The following is an 18,940-nucleotide window of genomic DNA, read 5'->3' on the forward strand; positions in this document are numbered from 1 at the left end:
TTCTTACTCTGGTATTATCAGAGAAAAAGCCCATGAGTTCCAGGAGGGGGCCCGTCTTTTAGTCACACACTGGCGGTGTAAAAAGGAAAGAAAAAAGACATACCAAACATCACTGATCCAGTAGTATGATTTCGGGAAAGACCTCCATGGTCAGAGATTGCAGCAAAAAGCCCCCCGGCATCCCCATTTACTTTGTCAAAGTACACGACCCGTGTGTCAAACCTGCTTGGCCTGCATCGGAACTCCGTCGATGCTGGTACCCGGTCGTGCAGGGTTTAAGTACCTTCCATACTGGCAATGAAAGTGTAGCGCAGTGCCTTGTCGGAATAAGGCCAATTATGTGCTGTGTCAGTGCGGTATGATAACCAGTGTATTGTGGTATGGTTACCCCAGTGCAGTTAGTATATACTCAGGGCACAGAGAAACTAGAATGGGCCTCATCGCCTAGGTGGCATATCAGTTGTTCAGGCTGTTCCGTGGGATATTATCATTCAATCCCTTTTTGTGGGTAGAAAGACAATATATCCAGCGGTGTAAACAAAGGTCCTGTGCACACATATAGGGTAATGGGTTCTAATATCAAACCCAACAGTTAGGTGCAGTTCATTCGAAGAACATAATAAAAAGTCGAGATCCAGCGGTGCATGAAGAGTGATTTATAGTTCAGTCTTGATCAGTACATTCGAAAGTAAAACAAGCCGACATGTGTTTCGTCTCATCGTGTGGAGATATGACTATTCAGGGCTGAGAAGGACATACAAATGTGAAAAATGATAAGCAGTGGTGGTGAATGAATTAAGTATTAATTGAGAACGCTGGTATTCGTTTTCCACCGGATGGTGCTGCGGTGTTCCACAATCCTGTTCCTCACCTTGCTGGTCGTGATGCCAACGTAGCGGAGTCTGCATGGACATTCAATAAGATATACTACGTTGGTCAAGTTGCAGTTGGTGTGTTTAAGTTGTCACCATAACTTGCCTGGCTCTAGGTTTAGTGTATTGGTCTACAGTCGCCGCAAGGGTAGTGTCCAACTACATTGGGTAGACCCAAGCATTAAGTACTGTGTTGGTAGTAGGGCGCTGGTGTGTCCTTGGACGGGTAGATACCAGTCGATCTTTAAGGCTGCAAAGAGGGGTTGGTCCCAGTTTATTGTCCCAGTTTTCAGAAAACACTTGTTATGTTGTATTATTTTCGCCACTCTGTTGGAGGCCTCATTGTAGGTCGTAACGCATGTGAGCGGGGCGTTGGTATCACTCCGTATGTTAACCTCAAGGAGAGCATGCATGTTCTGGTTGCGAGTGCGTTTCTTAGTGGTTTGGACAATCTTGTTGGGATATCCTTGTTCTTGTAGTCTTAAGGCCAGATCTGAGGATTGTCTCTGGTAATCCGAGGTGAGGCTATAGTTCTGCCGTATGCAGAGAAATTGGCCAAATGGGAGGTTCTCCCTATGAGGCCGAGGGTGGAAGCTGTCAAACTGTAGCAATGAGTTCCTAGCAGTCAGTTTGTAGCATGTGGTGGTCTTGAAGGTCCCTGCTTCTGCTTCAATGGGAAGGTCCAAGGAAGCTATGCAGTGTGCACTAGCAGTGCTGGTGAACCGTAAGTAGGGGTCACGTTTATTGAGCCAGGTGGGGAAAGTAGTTAGTGACTCTTGTGAGCCAGCCCAGATCATAAGGATGTCATCTATGTAACAACGCCATAACTTGATGTTGTTTCTGTATGGGTTGGAGGCTGGTAGTGTGTGTTTTTTCGAAATGATACACATAGAGTCCGGCCACGTTTGGGCCAAAAATACTGCCCATGGATGTGCCGTTCGTCTGAAGGTAGAACTCACCTTCGATATCGAAGTAGTACTCCTTTAGAGGTAAGGTGGTGCATTATAAAATGAACTCTCTGGGGTTGTTGTACTCCCAGGTAGTATCCATCAGCATGTCGTGAAGAACCTTCAGTGTGGCATCCTGAGGGAGGCTAGTGTAAAGGCTCTCAATGTCTAACCCCAATAGAAGTTGGGAACTGGGGTCAAAACTCATGTCTTTTATGAGATTCAGCAGGTGTTTAGTATCCCTGATGTAGGTGGATGCCTTCTGTACCAGGGGATTCAGAAAGAAATCACAGAACCGGGATAGGGGTTCTAGAAGGAAATTAATCCCTGAGGCGATGGGTCGTCCGGGAGGGGGTCTTGCCTCTTTGTGTACCTTAGGCACTATGTAGAAGTAAGGAATCTTGGCCTTCTTAGTACATAAGAAGTTAGCCTCCTGTTTGGAGATATGCTGGTTAGCCTCTGCTGATTAGACAAAGGATGTTATTGTGGCTCATAACATATTTGTGGGATCTCCTTCAGGCGTCTGTAGTTGCATCCATTGCTGAGTAGCCTACGGCATTCAGTGGTGTAGTCTTGCTTGTCCTGAATGACAATTCCTCCCCCTTTGTCTGCTGGTTTGATAGTTATTTTTGGATTCCCTTGTAGTTTACGTACTACTTCCCTGTCTTTTTTCGAAAAGTTGTTGTAGGTCTTGGTTGATAGTCTTAACTTCATTGTATACAGCTTGTTCAAAGGTTGCTATTTCCACAGGGACACCTGATTGAGGTGGTGGAAAATTAGACTTTGGCCTCAAGCCTGTTTCGTTGTTGTTATAGGTTGGTTCTGTAGGGGGTTGCTTCTCAAAGAATGCTTTTAACTTAAGTTTGCGGAAGAATTCCGCCAATTCCGTGTGAAGCTGGAATTTGTCCAGCCGTGTGGTAGGAACGACGGAAAATCCTTTGTTGAGTACCTCTTCTTCCACAGGTGTGAGGGAGGTTGAGGATAGGTTGAATACCAAGGAGGCTGGTTTGAAGTCCTGGATTGCTAGCGTTGTCCGCTCTGTGTCCCGTTTGGGGTTCCCTCGTCTTGCTCCTGGTGTTGGTGCCAACTGGTCCTTCTTCCTCTGCCCAGTGCACTTGCTGCTGGTTCCTTCTCCATCCTCTTGCTCTCTGGCTTTGTCCTAAAAAATGAGGCCTTTGGTTGTGTTGATAGTAGGCTTGTGGGTCAAATGGACGAAAGGCGGTGGTCCAAAACTCTGGCCTTGATGTTGATACGTGCACCAGGGCTGTTGTCATTGTGGGTTTCATGATTTGTAGGAGCCTGTGCTCGAGTCGCTGGAGACTGAGGTGTTGTTATCCGGAAGTGCCAGATGACTGGTCCTGTTTTTGTGGAACTGTGTAAGTATCATCATTGTAAGGATATATTTTATGGTTTCCAGAGTGGCGAAAATAAGATGAAAAAACAGGCATATTCTGAACACTCGGACAAGAAACTGGGATCAACCCCTCTTTGCATACAAAAAGGGAAGCAGCCTTAACGATCGACTGGTATCTACCCGTCCAAGGACACACCAGAGCCCTACTACCAACACAGTCCTTAAGGCTTGGGGTTTACCCAATGTAGTTGGACCCTACCCTTGTAGCGACTGTATTATCTGTCATCTGGCACAACCCACCAAGACACTAAACCTAGAGCCAGGCAAGTTATGGTGACAACTTAAACCCACCAACTGCAACTCGACCAACATAGTATATCTTATTGAATGTCCATGCAGACTCCGCTACGTGGGCATCACGACCCGCAAGGTGAGGACCAGGATTGTGGAACCCTGCAGCACCATCCGGTGTAAAAAGAATACCAGCAAAATGACGGACCATTACATACAGAAAGGTCACAGGCCTAATGACATGTCATGGACAGTGATCGAACACATTTAGTGTCTCAACACCAACAATGACAAACTCCTCCTCACCAAGGAACAACGCTTGATATATCGTCTCTCTACCCACAAACACGGATTTAATGAAAATATCCCATGGATCAGCCTGAACAACTGATGCTCCACCTAGGCGATGAGGCCCATTCTTGTTTCTCTGTGCCCTGAGTATACACTAACTGCACTGGGGTAATAAACCCACAATACACTGGTTATTATACTGCACTGGCCAGCCCATAATTGACCTTATTCCGACAAGGCACTGCGCTACACATTCATTGCCACATTTGTGTGCCGCTTTCTGTGTGGATACCTCAGTAAGACACTCTGCGCCTCAACGCACTTGCTGACAACACATTCGTATCTATACAAACTATCATTTTAATCCCCATTTTAAATCAGCAGAACACGTTGTGCCACTGCACAACCACTGACACCTCATTTGTGCTATATTACCTTAAATCAAGCACTTTTTGACCTATTTTCTCTCAGTTAACAAAATTACACAACATGAGAACTACAAGAACGTAGTCTTTCTTCTCTTTTTAGCAACACCTAGGCAGTACATGTAACTTAACAGAGCTAAGGGAGCCCAGTCCCTTCACCTAATTGGTGTGACTTTTGCCGCTTTAAACATATTCCACTGCTTTGATACATCTTTTTGCTCCGACCTTGCCGGTAGCCTAAATTTCTCTATGTAAAGTCTCCCCTGATAGACAGAGGGAAGGACACGCCCACACATATCGGGTGTCAGCTTCCACCAGCATACACGCAGCTATGTGTCTGTCTTCTGTCTCAACCTTTTTTCACAGACACTACTCGCATTGGGCAGGAGATTGTCTTCACCTGTTAAGTATGGAGGGTACTTAAACCCAGCCACGACCGGGTGCCAGCATCGACGGAGTACCGATGCAGGCCAAGCAGGTTTGACACATGCGTCGCGCACTTTGACGCAGTAAGTGGGGATGCCTGGGGGACTTTTTGCTGCAGTCTCTGACAATGGAGGTCTTTCCCGAAATCATACTACTGCATCAGTGAAGGTTGGTATGTCTTTCTTCTTTCCTTTTTACACCGCCAGTGTGTGACTAAAAGTCTGACCCCCTCCCGAACACCATTATGCATCACGCACCGTATCTCACTTTTATTCACTTTTCTGATGAAAGCCAGATTTACCAAGAGGCGTGGCTGAAACATGTTGACCACACTGGATGTGGGAGTTCTTAGACAACTCCACTCACATCCGCAGCCTTGCTTTTAACACTGCTAAGGGCCCACCACTAAAATAGTCTGTGTGGATATTGGGACCCTTAGGACAGTTTTTAACCTACACTCTCAACACAGGTCGTGTACTTTGACAAAGTAAGTGGGGATGCCGGGGGGCTTTTTGCTGCAGTCTCTGTCCACAGAGGTCTTTCCCGAAGTCCTCCTACTGCATCAGTGATCTTTGGTATGTCTTTCTTCTTTCCTTTTTACACCGCCAGTGTGTGACTAAAAGTCGGGCCCCCTCCCGGAACTCATGGGGCTTTTCTCTGATAATACCAGAGTAAGAATTGATACGTTTTTTATGTATCTTTTTGCACAATTGCCACTCTACTGAATTAATGCACTTTTCGCTATTGATTTCTGGGCACAGTAGAGCATATTGTTCAAATGACCATTATGCATCACATTCCGTCACGTACCGTATCTCACTACCGCTCTTATCTCGGTTAGAGCACGGGCACGACGGTACGGAGTCACAGAACTTGAATGTGCCTTATTTGAACCTAATCATTATAAATGTGTGTTTGTTTGTTTATTTTATGTGTTTTTTACCCATTACAGGTACAAAACCACTAGAGGAAACCATCCTCTCATGTATATCGCACGTTAGCGAGTGGGTCACATAGCTAGTCACACATATTCTGTAGACCACCTTTTTAATTCACTTTTGACAGAAGGTCCTGATGAAAGCCAAATTTAACAAGAGGCCTGGCTGAAACATGTTTACCACACTGGATGTAGGAGTCCTTGGTCACCTCCGCACACATCCGCCGCCTTGCTTTTAACACTGCCAAGGGCCCACCATTAAAATAGTTTGTGTGGATATTGGGACCCTTAGGACAGTTTTTAATCTACACTCTCAACACTATGACTGCACACTCAGTAAACAAAACCTGCTCCGCTGCAGTCAGGTGTCACAGCACACCAAAGGCACACTCGGTGCCCGGGGTGGGGCCTGTTGATGAAGCATGCCACCAACTAGGTTGGTAGGTGAGGGCCTTCATAAAAAATGAATGTTTTTTTAATAAAAAACAAATTATTTTTCCTTACTCTTGAACACTATCCACTAGCTAGTTCTTTTTGATTCTCATACATATACATGGGGAAGTGAACTAGCCACTTTCCGTTCCTCTCTCTCCCATTGAGACTCATTATAAAGATTAAAAACAGTGAATTCATTGTACAGTTTGGGGATATAAAAAGCTAAGTTTGATTTGCTTTTGGTGTTATGATTATTTTGTCCAACAACACTTTCCAAGTATTGGCAAAGCTAACAATTTGCCACTCACAATACAAAGGTGAGACCTATTGTTTTTTCCAATGCTTGTTTCATATACTTATTAGAGAAATAGCATTAGGTTACAATGTCCAAGGCAGCGCTAGGGCAGACCGGATTAGTGTTATCAGTATCATGGCTTCTCCTCCAAAAGTTGTTGGTGATGATGGTATTGAAGAAATTAAGAAAACCTCACTACTTACTGTATATATATATATATATATATATATATATATATATATATATATATATATATATATATATATATATATATATATATATATATATATATATATATATATATATATATATATATATATATATATATATAAAATACCTAATAGCGGTCGCCAGTAGGTCGTTATAGTTAGGATTTTTTTCAATGTTAAATCTCAAAATTCTATTTGGAATAACTTTGGCGCCGGTTGATGAATCTGCCTGAAAATCTCCTCAAAATGGCCTCGTCGAGCTCCGGTCCTTCCCCGAAAGTTTGGGGTGGATGCATCAAGCGGGGGCCGAGATAAAAGGGAGGTCCCAAAACGCGTTTTCCCCATGTTAATTTCCATAGGGCGGTCGACCTCACTTTTAGCCCGAACGGCTGAATGGTTTTACACCAAATTTGGCAAAATTGTAGGGACTGGTAGCCCGGTGTGCCTTTGCTATGTCTCAAGATATGTGCTCCACTGGATTTTGAGTAATTTAGGTTCAAAAAATAAATATATATCTATAAGCGCGCCCCGGTACGCGCACCGGGCGCGCCACGCGACTTGCGTACGGAAAGCTGATTGGCTCTCGGGTGTCTGTAAACATTCTAAACAGTCCGGAGCGGCTGCCATCTTGTGTCTCGGTAGGATCGAGACATGAGAGGTGGCAAAAACAAAGGGGGAAATGACCATAAGGGGGCAGAGTAGACCCTCCCTGACCCCCTAGGTTTGATGTGGGGGCTTTAAAAGGGCCCCGCGGGGAAAAAAAATAATACATTTTTTCCGTTTTTTTGGCGGGGGGAGCGCTGGGTACGCACACCGGGAAGCGGACCGGGGAGCGTACTATGGGGAAAAAAGAATGATAGACTTTTCAAATATTGTATGTTTATTAATTGTTCTTTTTGTTGTTTTTTTATTTTTTTTTATTTAAGTACCAACATGTAGGTACCAATGCAGAGTCTAAAATTTAATATACACCGTCTCCTTTGTAGATATCTTGCATGTTGTTACAGAAGTTATTGTGGTATATGGAATTCATAGCATAGTCTGTCAGGAAAGCAGAAACAATATGGAGGCAGGAGATGATAAAAGAAATGTTAAATACACATTGGAGATAATATAGTGGGAGAAAGGAAGTAACTATGAGCAAACTTACTATGTAACACAAAAAAGTTGCACAGTATATTTTAAGTCTGACTTTACATTATAATCAATTTGGTACTAGTTTAAGAAATACATATAAAAATGAATAATGTCTCAAACAATTTTTGAATTATTAAATATAAATTTATTTTTCAGATTCCTTTTCCAAATTTAACAGAACTTCTAATATTTGATTGTCAGAAATGTCCTCATTTTGAATCAGGAAATCTAATGATTGTACACATTGAAGTAGTTCATAGTCCCGTGATTCATCCATGAATTCTGAGTCATTGGGTTCAATAACTTTATTATTGTTGCTCTCCAGAACAATTTCGATGGAATTTTTTTGCCCTCCTTCCATTTTTGTGCTGTAATGTGCATTTAAAAAAAATATATCAGTATAGATCGGGCACTGTTTAGTTTAAGTTCAGACAGGTACTTTGTTTTTTTTAACAGTGATTTTATCTTTGGGCAATATATGGTATCAGACTGGAAGTAGAAATATAAAAAAGTGCATGTGATAAAGCCTAAGTAAATTCATAATTATACAAGACAAGCCTAACTCCATCCATAACTATAACAGAGAAGTCTATCTTATTCTATAACTATTACAGAGGGATAGTATATAACTATCAGAAAATGTTTTCCAAATTAACTTAAAGTGCACAACATACTTCAGTTTTTAAAATAACATCTTACCTTTCAAAAAGAAGTTTAAGTTGTCAGTGAAAATGCTCTTGAATTGTACTTCAGGAAGTAGTAGTCAAAATGGCTGTGTTTCTCTCTCTTTCTTCATATATATTCAGGTACATAACCAATCAAATGTCATGAAATAATAGTAGAAAATGAAAGTAACATTTTAATTGGTTGTCAATTCTAACACTTCATATGTGTTTTTGTCATGTAATTTACCTCAGGATATTTAGTCAGGCCTACAGCATAAATGTCTCAATGGAATTCCATCAAATTTGGGAAAATGGTAGGGATTGCTATGTAGTTGGGCCTATTCTATATTTGATGAAAGTGTCTCCAGTGGTTTTTCTGTAAATTACTTTCCCACCTTTAGTTTAGGGAGCGCTTACCGGTGCGCGCCCCAGTACGCGCACCGGCAGCGTTACGGAAGTCCTCCATTTTGTGTTTCGGTAGAATCGAGACACAAAATGGAGGACAAACAACGTTGGGAATGGGTAGAAGGGGGCATGGTAGTCACTTCCTGACCCTCTAGGTTTTCTGAGGGGGGCTTAGGACGCTCATATAGGCCAAAAATGAAAAAATTTTGGGAAAAATTTCGCGGGGGGAGCGCTCGGTACGCGCACCTGTAAGCGTACCAGGGAGCGTACTTTGGTGAAAAATAGTGAAAAAAGTTAGAAAAAGATAAACGTTTTGAATGATCAGAGGTAGGGTAGCTCTGAAAAGAGCTTTTGGGTTCTGTGGCTGATTTAGGTACCTACAAGTAGGTTCCAATGCACAGTCTTAAATTCAGGAGTAATATTCTATTCCCCTCATCTGAGAAGTGCACACCATCTCCTCTGTAGATGTCTTGAATGTTGTAACGCAAGTTGTTGTTGTATATTGAACCCATTCCAAAGTCTCTCATGTAAGCAGAAACAGATTTATTCACATGTTTCCGTGCTTTATCAAATTGTGGACAAAATTGGTTGGACCAGTTCCATTTCTGTCTTTGGCATATATTGGAATATACCAAGGCAGTTTGTGGAAAAAGTGTCATCAATTGATCAAAGGTGTCCTTTAAAAGCATTTCCAGACCAACCCCAGTCATAGTGCCCAAATCATTTCCACCACAGTGCACTATTAAGAGGTCAGGGTTTGGCAGATGCAAAAAGGTTTTCACCAATGGTATCAATTGATGACATCTCAATCCTCTCTGGCCAATCCACTTGATTTCCACGTTTGATAAATCAAGGTTGTGATAATTTCTGCTTGCTGCATACCTTTGAGCCCAGTGGATGTAGCTATGTCCAATAATCCATACAGAATACATGATGAGAGAAGGTTCAGGTGCAGTCAGATGAAGTGTGGGAATGAAATGGCAGTTGGAACAGTAGGAGTGTACAAAAAACTACCTCACCCTTGTTTCCATACTCTGCTTCCCTCACTTATTCTTATGCTCCATATTTACTTCTCTTTTCCTTACTTTCCTACCACATTCAACTTCTTTCAGTGTCCCTGCTCACCCACACTCCCTCTCTTTCCTTTTTTTTCTGCTTCACTTAGTCCCTTTCTGACACTCCTTCCTTTACTCTCTCTGTTCTTTCTTTCTGTCACTCCCCATGTCTTACCCTTATTCACTTTTATCCACCCTCTTTCACTCCTCTTTACTTACACTCACTGCTTTTTTCTTTCCCTCCGTCACCATTGTTCCTTTTCTCTGGTTTCGGCACTACCTTTCATTCCTCATCCTTTACTCTCCTTCCTTTTACTGTCATCACCCATTCACATTCTCCTAGAACATCTGCTTTAGTTTTCTTCCTCTTTCTTCTCTTCTTTTGCTCCCTTATTCATTTTCCTTTTCTCAGTTACTTCCTCTTATACCTTTTCTCTGTTTTACTATCTCTTACACAGTCCCTCTGTGTTTCTCTCTCTAGCTCTTTCTTTTTACACCACTCTCTTTTTCCCCATTCCTCATGCTCACTCTTTTTTTTTCTTCTTTTTTTTGTTGGGGCGCTGACGGGACGCGTCCCGGTACGCGCACCGGGGTGCAGACTGGTACGCGCACCGGAAGCGCTCCTGAGTGAAATATAAAAAAAAAAGAATACACTTTAAAAAAAATATATATTATATTAATATACAATATAGGATTCATTTTTAGAAAAACATACCTTTCTAAGCTATAGATATTTGCGAAAAAATAACCATAAAAATTCACTAAAAACACATAGGTATGAGTCCATATAAAAAAATTAGGAATTAGCAGTTAAAAAACCTATGAAATTCACTGAAAAAACTATAGGTTTCACACCAGTTATAGTTAGGAATTAGCATTTAAAAAACCTATGAAATTCACTGAAAAAACCATAGGTTTCATACCAGTTATAGTTAGGAATTAGCATTAAAAAACCTATTAAATTCACTGAAAAAACCATAGGTTTCACACCAGTTATAGTTAGGTGGAAATTTTACTGACATAAAACCAATGAAATTCCCACGTTATAGTTAGTTGGAATCACTATAACTTGCACGTGTAATGCACTGCTGATGACATCACATATTACATCACTCATGACATGGTCAGTGACATCACTCATGACATCACTGATGACACCATCCTTGTGACAGAGTGACTGACCTCCTTTCACTGTAAAGTAACCCTTGAAACACATATTCAAAAATAGAAACTAACATTTTCAAAAAAGTGGAGATACCTATACCAGTTACAACAACCAATTCAGTAATTCCACCATTTATATACACATCCACTCATTCACCAACAGTTCTATATAGTCATTCATACATATACTCACTCATCATATGTAGTGAGACACCTATACATCCGTTAACACACCGACAGTCTTCCAAAAGTTGCTCACACACATACTCACACATGCAAATAAACTATTGAACATCCATTTTTTTGCATATACAGCTATACACACACTACCACCTTACTTCTAAGGAAACTTACACATACTTACTCTCTTAAACAATCACTTATAGAAACACATACTTATTAAAACAAGAACTCTTTCAATCTCTCACTCTCACATATACTCACTTATATACATCAATACTCACATATACTAGATTAAAACATATGTAGTTATTGATAAAGACACTAGTAAGACAGTCATTCAATTACTAACACATACATATACACACTCATTCACAAAAAACATCTAATAACCCATATACACACACATGTAGCTACTCACCAACCCATGCAGCCACTTATACACAAAGTGAAACACTGATACAAACATTTAAATATTTAAACAATACTCGCTAATATATGTATTCACTATGATACACTTAATAAGCCAGTTAACCAATCAATTTTATTTTTAAAAAAACATCCATTAAGACACTTATTGAAACATTTATTCTTCCATCGAGCTTTACATATACATATATAAAACATATTTATTTTTCAGAAAGACACACATTCACTGGATGGTGTCATCTGTGATGTCATGAGTGATGTCACTGACCATATCATGAGTGATGTAATATGTGATGTCATCAGCATTACACGCGCAAGTTATAGTGAGTCCAACTAACTATAACGTGGGAATTTCATTGGTTTTATGTCAGTAAAATTTCCACCTAACTATAACTGGTGTGAAACCTATGGTTTTTTTCAGTGAATATATACATATATATATATATATATATATATATATATATATATATACTGGTGTGAAACCTATGGTTTTTTCGATGAATATATATATATATATATATATATATATATATATATATATATATATATATATACACACGCACATACACACTCTCTCTCTCTCTCTCTCTCTCTCTCTCTCTCTCATACAACATCTGCAGGGCTTCACCATTGCCAGTTGGATCAGCTGTGACGGTGCAGGAACAGAACACTGCACCTTCAGTGAACAACAGCGCGAGAGAGACATTCCGGCGCTTGGAGAAACTGAGACGTGCTGAACAGTCCAAGTGGTGGGAAGAAAAATCACTTACTCGCTACTTGGAGGTAGGCAGGGCTCCCAGAGGGTTGCGGATTACCTTAGCACCCAGTTACGAGAACCCTGACCCTGCCATGCTTGGAGAATGGGCGGACGCCAACCTTGAATCGTCAGCTAAATTGCTCAGAATACTGGTAAAGTATGCAGCAAGCGACAGAATAAAACTACAAGCGCAAATCGACGCATTAGAGGTGGAAATATCCGCGATTGAGGAAAATGAAAGTATTAAAAAATTAAGAGAAGATATGCTAACTAGATTGCGCAAGGATGAAGATGCCATTAAAAAGCGCAAAGCCTTCAAGTTTAACAGAGACAAACTGGATTATCAAAACGGGAACGTTTTCACATTTGCCCGAAGATATGGCGCTGCCAAGAAAAAAAGCAATATCGCCACCCAACGGAAAAAACAGGGTAATACTAGCGATAGCACACCTTCGCTCACATCCACTTCGGAACAAAGCGCTGTTAGTGGGAGCGAAAATGAGGAGGAAGCCGGCCCTTCGAATCAACCAAAAGATGGAGTTTTAATAATGTCTCGAGCAGAAGAAATAAATGTACTCTGCCAGGATTGGAGAGGCAAGCTAAGACCCCGGAAGAAACAGCAGCAGCAAAAAGGCGCGCTAATGCCAAGCGGGGGGCCAGGCGGCAATGCAACCGGCAACGCAAACGAGAGCAAGCCTCAAAAGAAGAAAACCACGAAGGGCAGATGGAATCGAAAATGAATGTGGATAAGATTGCTAATACAGTGATTAATTTGTCGGATACAGTACTAAATAAAGCGGAGTGCCAAATATTGTCTCTGGGTCTCTCTTTCAGTCCCGAAAGCAATTTTAACTACTCAGAAACCCGAATGGATGTGTTCCGCTTTATTCGGAAGTTAAAGTTGAAAAAATTTCACAAAACAAAAGGGAATAAGTCAAGTGATAATACACCTCAATATGCTACAAGTCCACCTCTCATTTCAGCTGGTGATGTTAATCTATTCTTTGACTTGCAACAACTGCAGGAGGAACAAACTGAACCCACTGATGCCTTGGGGTTAGAAGGTATGGATTTTGGTTGCACTATTAAAACTCCATTTAAACCTAAATCAGTTTTTCTGCCTATTATGATGCATGATAGCTTAGATCGTTTTCATGAACTGGTTGCCTCAGATTTGAAGGATTTGTACAGAGTCACAAATCATTGTAGTACAAATATGAACTGTCAACAAAGGTGCTACATAGAACTAATGAAAAAACTCCAGGGCAATGATGAACTGGTTATCAAACACTCAGACAAGGGGGGCAACATTGTCCTTTGGCCCAGACTCATGTACATGGACGAGGCTTATAGCCAACTCAATGATGTTGCATGCTACAAACGTAGTAATATTCAAATCATGAAGGCATCATGGGTAGTCTATTATGGCAAATTATTGGCATGGAAAAGCAGTGGTTTAATCAGTAATGATGAATACTTATTTCTGTACAATGAATATCCAGCTGTACCATCGATTTATTTTCTTCCTAAGGTGCACAAGAATATGACAAAACCACCAGGTAGGCCCATTATATCGGGCATAGGCAGTCTTACAGAAAACACCTCCAAATATGTCGATTTTTTCTTACAAGAATGGGTGCTCAATCTTCCATCGTATGTTAGAGACACCTTTGATTTCTTGAGAAAAATCAGCGACATTAATTGGTCTGATGATCTTATTCTAATCACCATGGATGTTACATCCCTTTACACGTCCATCGGTCACAAGGATGGAATTAGAGCGATTGAATATTACCTCAATCGCAGACCTGCATGTTTCACCCTCCACAATAAGATGCTAGTAGAAATGGTTAAAGTATGTTTAGAACACAACTACTTTTCCTTTGACAACACCATTTTTCAGCAAATAAGGGGGGTAGCTATGGGGGCCTGCTTCTCCCCCAGCTATGCCTGTCTGCATATGGGCTGGTGGGAGGAGCAGGTCTTGAAAAGGGAATATGAAAATATCTTGAAGACACATGTCCCTTTATGGCTGAGGTACATTGACGACCTCTTCATTGTATGGAGGGGGTCGGAGGTAAAAGCCAGGGAGTTCATACAAAAGTTAAATGACAACCTTTTGAATTTGCAATTCACTGCAAATATGAGTAAAACCTCTGTAGTCTTCCTAGATGTGGAAGTGTATGTTAACAATAATAATCTATGCACTAGACTCCATCGCAAGCCTACAGCTGGAAACTCGGTTCTCCACGCCTCTAGCCATCACCCCCAGCACTTGATTAACAGCATCCCCTATGGGGAAATGCTGCGGATCAAACGCATCTGTAGTGACAATAAGGAATGTAAACTGGCTCAGGAAAGCTGCAAGGAAAGGTTCCTTCAAAGGGGATATAAACCCGGAATCATTGATAAGGCTATCAGGAAAACTGAAACTTTGAATCGTGACAACATCTTATCCCCTAAAACTCCTGCCATGGCCAATGACTCTAACAATAAATTACGAGTCATCATTACTTATAACAAACAACAAGCGGCCATTAGAAAGATTTTCAGGAAGCACTGGGATTTGTTACTGAAGGATCCTGTCATAGGCAATGATTTGCTTAGAGATAATTCTACCCCCTTGATAACTTTTCGGAAAGCCAGATCCATGGGAAACTGTTTGAATAAATGCAATCCGGAAATTAGACCTCCATCTAATTGGCTGTCCAAGCAAAAGGGTTTTTTCAAATGTTTCCAATGTAAAGCCTGCAAACATGCGAATAATGTCAAAGAATACAGTGTCCCATTCTTGCCTGACCCTGTTAAAATCAAGCGACGTATTACGTGCAAAAGTGAATATGTCGTATATGTGTTGGTATGCCCTTGCGCATTGCGCTATGTGGGCAGTACAAAATTACCCGTGCACATGAGAATCCTGCAACATCTCAGGGCCATCAATAACAAGGATCAGGCTTATCCTGTAGCACGACATTTTCAAGCTAAGCATGATAGTGACAACACTCTGCTTCAGTATTTTGCAGTGGACTGCATACCTCCTTCACGTAAGGGTGGCAACAGGGACAGTGCTTTGAGAGTGCTAGAAACCAGATATATTTTGGAATTTAATTCCAAGGTCCCAAATGGCCTTAACACCACGGAGGACTTATATACCTGCATATAAACTAATATTACAACTCCCCTGTCTCTGGACTGAACATTGTGTTTTACATGTTTGTTGGTCACTATATGATTGGATTCATTGCATAACTTCAGTTTGAAAAGTATCTTTTTGTATTTTAACATGTCACAGAATCTCAAAAGTTGCCTCTCTTTAGATGTCTCTCGAAAGTATATATATCTGCGCTACAATATATATTTGAGTATTTGCTCTTTTTAAATTCACCCATACACATTGTGGGTTATCTCTGTTAGCTTAATAGAGTCTTATATGTTTTCAACTATTCTTTTCACTGTTGCACTTGTTATCATTTTATTTTTTCGCCTAGACACTTTGGGCGGCTGATAGCATCGATCCTTTCATATCCTAGGACCCTTTTGCCCGATTTGAAGTGCTTGCCCACTTGGGCTATATTAATGTAAAACAGCAATTTCAAGACTGCATTCGAAGTGAATGGATACATACATATAATTGTTGATGGTCTCCTTATATTATTGGGGAATCATCTTTTAATATATCTTTATTTTTTTAGATAATGTATATATATATTTGTATATATATGTTTTTCTACTAAGATTTATTTATATATATTTTTGTATCAATATATAGATGTATATTCATGAAATCACTTGTAAATACTATTGATTTTATTTGTACATACTATTGATATTATTGTACATATGTATTCCACTAGCGGTCTTGCTTATATACATTATTGCACAGTCTGTTTTCTAGTTTTATTGTGCAAATGTAACAGCTGTTTAAAATCTTTGATTGCTTGTCACTTTAAATGAGGCATGGGTCCGTGAGTAACGCGTCATGTGATCAAGGTCCAGGTCGGACCGAAACGCGTCATGGCGGCATACTGATGCAGGCAAAACTTTTCTTTAAATAAATTTTGAGAAAGCACGAAAATACTGGGTCCGCGCTTATCTATCCGAGTCCTGTCTGCCGAGTGGATTCCTAAGATAGAGTACTGGAATATATATATATATATATATATATATATATATATATATATATATATATATATATATATATATATATATACACACGCACATACACACTCTCTCTCTCTCTCTCTCTCTCTCTCTCTCATACAACATCTGCAGGGCTTCACCATTGCCAGTTGTTTAATCAGTAACCTATTCGTGATAGCTAAAGAAGATCTAGAATATTCAAATCATAATTGTTAGAACAACCTTTGAACATGGCTAGCGCAAAGTAAGCGTAGGCTCTGGCCTTCTGGATTTTCAAGATTATTGCTGCAAAATAGGGGGAACTTCTGTGAAACGTTTGTCACCGACTTTGAGCTAAAAACCTTGCAAAGTGACATTCTGAGAGACATTTCCCCCCAAAAGCTAGAATTAAAAATTTCTAAATAATGAACTTTCAAGAACTTCCACCAATTACCCTTGTTGCAATGGTGAACAGAATGGGAGTGAAAGGACGCCCTTTCGTGTGACGCCATTGCATCCCTCAGGCTTCCAATATCTTTTGCAGGCTTACAGCTCGATTCTAGAGTTAAATTCCAACTTGATCTGAAGCAGGTTTTATATTTGGTTGACACGTTTCATTCAAAATATGAAATAAGTGTGTAATAGTAATGGTGGTGCATATAATACAATAAAGTCTGCCTGGGGACAGTATCGTCTTCGTCTGTTATTGATCAACAAATGTAATACTTTGGACCCAAAGAAAGTGCATGTGATTAATACAAGTAATCTTTTATCCAGTTCCCAATTTCTAAATAAAAGTCTTACTGTTACAGTCATATAGGAAATAGCGTATAACTTCCATGTTGCACCTTTGACATGCAAATTATACAATTTTGAAAAATACACAGAACTGAAGTATAAATGTGTCTAGAAAATGTTGAAGCTGCAGTTTGAAGCTCAAGCAGCCTGATTATCCTGCAGTCTATAAATGAGTCTGGGCACGTGTACTCTGTTATCTCCCCTCCGTGTTAATCGCTTTCCTTTGTTTTTGCAGTATGGCTGTCTAGATTTGGGATGTTTCTGAACAGGGCTTTCTTTTCTTTTAAACACTGGTGTGATTCATCTCCAATTGTAGTCTGAACGAAACAAGACGTCTCCGACGTCTCCTCTAAACACCATGCCCCATTGTACAGCATGAGTCCACTTGTGAAAGAAATTCCTCCCTGTATGCAGAACACATACAAAAGCAAGGGAAATTAATTGTGGCTGCTGGTGGGCGTTTTTGATCCAGCTATATCTTTGCTAATATGTTCAGAAAGTGCCACTAGTAAGGAAAATATCCATCAAATGCCCCCACTAAGTGTGCTTCGACAAAAATATTGTCCACAATGTAGGAATTTTGTGACTAGCATCCACAATGCATCCATGTATAACACACAAAAAGAAAGGGCTTAACAACTGTTGTATACATGATAATCTGAAACTCACTAAAAATGAGTTATGGGCAAATGTTGGTCACTGCTGGGCAGGATGTGTCCCATAATGGCCTTGTGCATTTTTTTGGAGATTGAACTGTTACAAGCCCACTGAAAACAAATCAGTGGTAGAAATTGATTAAAGGCTGACACGGGCCCTTTCCTCGAATAATCCAAAGGATATCTTTCTGTTTCTCCCGGTGTAATTTCCAGCACTGTTCTTATAGAGGGTGTAAAGTCAGGGGTGGCTCCTCCACTAGGGCGGAGGGGCATCGCCCCACTGCTTTCTCGCAGTGCGGGAAGTTGAAACATAAAATGGTAATAACTACCATTTTATGTTCCTGCTTCTCGCACTGCGAGAAAGCAGAAGAATTCGGTTGTGGGCGGGGCTACTCCACGAGCAGGGCTACTCTGCGAGTAGGGCTGGGCAGAGGAGGAATGGTGTGCCCACTCCTGAATGTGAAATACTGGTTTGGTGGGGCCTCTGGGGCCGACCAAACCACCCATGCACACTCTGCCCTTCTTTATGCAGGCTGCAATGCAGCCTACATGGAGAACATGGCCGGGCCATTAGACCTTGGCTGGGCGGCGTCCCGACTAATCACAACACTGCATGCAGTGTTGTGGTTGGCTTAGAGGTGGGACTGAGAGCCTTGCTGCCTGCTTCCTGCTCCTGCCCGAGTCAGGAGTGAAGGAGAGGAGCAGAGACGACGGACGGCCAGGCCAGTGGGAAGGTAAATGTAATTTTTTTTATTTTGAAATTAAAGCTTTTCCCCATGTGACCTTCCTCCCCGCACGACCGCCCGCCTCCCACCCACCTGTCATGCCGGCCGCGACTGTGTAAAGTTCTGGTAACATATCTGTCAAAATGATGTCCCATCAGCACTGTAATAGGTCCAGTTTTCTCACGGAGAGGGTAATTTATGACAGTGGGGTATAATGCTGGGACCCCTAATGTGGACAATGAAGAAGAAGCAAGTGAATTAGGGGTGGGTATTCAGACAAAATGCTAGATTTAAAATATCGTCAGACATAAATATCGAATTTTAAATATTGTAATGCAGAAATATCATGAGTAAGAATAGCGTTGTCG

The sequence above is a fragment of the Lissotriton vulgaris genome, unplaced genomic scaffold (assembly GCF_964263255.1).
Source record: "Lissotriton vulgaris unplaced genomic scaffold, aLisVul1.2 SCAFFOLD_756, whole genome shotgun sequence".
NCBI classification, from domain to species: domain Eukaryota; kingdom Metazoa; phylum Chordata; class Amphibia; order Caudata; family Salamandridae; genus Lissotriton; species Lissotriton vulgaris.